Source organism: Amphibalanus amphitrite, unplaced genomic scaffold (assembly GCF_019059575.1).
Source record: "Amphibalanus amphitrite isolate SeventyFive unplaced genomic scaffold, NRLGWU_Aamphi_draft 001450F_arrow, whole genome shotgun sequence".
Classification (NCBI taxonomy): domain Eukaryota; kingdom Metazoa; phylum Arthropoda; class Thecostraca; order Balanomorpha; family Balanidae; genus Amphibalanus; species Amphibalanus amphitrite.
The window spans coordinates 167,709-169,718 of NW_024882943.1; the positions used below are offsets into that span (position 1 = coordinate 167,709).

The following is a 2,010-nucleotide window of genomic DNA, read 5'->3' on the forward strand; positions in this document are numbered from 1 at the left end:
TCTTATCGAAGCATTCCTCTGCAATGTAGGTATGTTTGCACTTTGAAAGCCACTCTCCAGGGCAGCGACGGTGGAAGGTCATCGGTCAAGTGTCAGTGTGTCAAGAAGGGTGTCATGTGTGATAGATCAGTGAGATGTGTATGGGGAGCTGGGAGGGCCACACCGGGAGGGGAGGGGACAGTGACCTGTTTAAACGATCTGTTGCTGGCACGTCAATTATATCCTCTCCGGAAATGCTCACTTGCCAGAAGGAATTATCGAACGATTTCCAGAACGGCCCGGCGATACGAACACGCCAAACTGCTCTTACCGTACGTGTGTGCAATTAAGCACAACCAGCTAAGACACACGTCCTAATGGGATGTCCGCCTGTTCAGCGTGTTTTTAAAGCTAAGTAGATGGTTCAGGATGGGATTCGGGCACGATCTTCGGGTAAAAATATCGTTTATTGTTGGGGTTTCCCTGCTAGCTCCGTTCACCTAACTCTGTGACGAATACGATCCACAATCAGGCATTTTTGTTAACCTCAGCCGCCGCCCCTCGTTCTGCAGACCGCACCGGAAGACCCACAACTCTTCGAAAACAAACACAGCGGGTTCCACCGTCATATCGGTATGTGTGTATATATTTACATAATACTAGTCGAGACTCTGCGCCGGCAGGGGGCGCTGCACATGACATTCCTCCCTCCCTCTCTCCCACACATGCACTGCACAGCAGTCGGCACCCGCTCCTCTCTCGCTCTCTCTCCCTGGATCGCCCGCCGCTCTGCACATATCACACTGAGTAACTCACGACCGTCGGCGCCGCCCGCCATAACAAAATTCGAGTAACAGGTGCGCTCTCTCGCCACGATAAAAACGCACGCGCGCGCACCGGAGCACATAAAACTGACTGAGAGGCGGCGCCGACCTGCGCCGGATACGTCATAAATGCTGGAACTGGTCGCCAGGGGCGCAGTAACGAACGCCAACACGGCGGCACGGTAAAAACGAGACCTCCCATACGGCCGGGCCTTGCGGAGCGACGTGCCTGATATACGTCTGTCTGTCTCTGTCTCGCCCTTGTTCTGTCGGCTGGTAAGGCACAGTCTGTCACAGGTCGGCCGAGATATGTCACCCTGGCGGGCTCCGCACCAATCACACCTTTGTACTAGCTCTCACAGATGGCACTCGCGTGGCGGCAGCGGTGCCGCGCTCAGGCGTCCGCCTCGCGGTCGCTCTTCGGCTTCACGCGTGGATACAACTGGAAAGAGGACACGCGCAGTCAGCAGAGCTATTGGGGTCTGGTCTGGCACTTCAAAAGAACCACTCAGGGCGGTAAATAGTTTGCCTTAGAGTCCGACAAGTCGCCGAAGTGGCTTAGAAGCGACCGGAAAAATCTGTTCGGGGCATCGATCAAGATCAATCGCCATCGCGATTGACGTTTTACGTATGGTAGAACGCTCCGATAGCCAATTTGGTTTGATGTTGTGCAGTGACGGAATGGGACACATCACAGACAGCTGCACCATCAGGGGCAGCTGGGCATAATATCAGGTGCGTTTGTGAGCGTATGTGGCCCACGGGTCATCTATGTATCGATGGATGGTCTAACACTTTGACAAAGAACGGAACATATTTACTCCCTGTGGCCGCTAAGGTCAAGTCATCCGCCCTACATGAACGCTCAAGCTCTTGCATAAAACTAGTAACAACTCTACAGACAAACCCATTGACAGGACTATCCACATGCCCGATCCCCTTACAGAACAAACCCTATATCTATCCCAACATCTTCCTCTCCCACCCCCACACGTCTCCTTTCTCACCCCGAGTAGATTTCTGGGAATGTAGCCGTCTCGCGGCGGGTCGCGCCCGGACGTCCACCACCACTCGCGCTCCACCTCGTCCCTTTCTGATGACGGTCAGCGGCATGCCGTCGGTCAGCTGCGCTCATCAAGCGTTCTGCGGCTGGTAGTCGAATACGGCGTACACCCGGGCCGCTGTTTCAGGATGCCCAGCTTCTCCT

At 54.7% G+C, this 2,010-nt stretch overlaps 1 long non-coding RNA gene across 1 annotated transcript; it reads right to left on the minus strand.

Moving 5' to 3' along the window:
- Positions 1-591: 591 nt before the first annotated feature.
- Positions 592-1,940, minus strand: LOC122373151. Its single transcript, XR_006254984.1, has 2 exons — positions 1,811-1,940; positions 592-1,245 (listed from the first exon to the last, which is right to left on the minus strand). It is a non-coding gene; the product is annotated as an uncharacterized LOC122373151 (long non-coding RNA).
- Between the last annotated feature and the right edge of the window lie 70 nt (positions 1,941-2,010).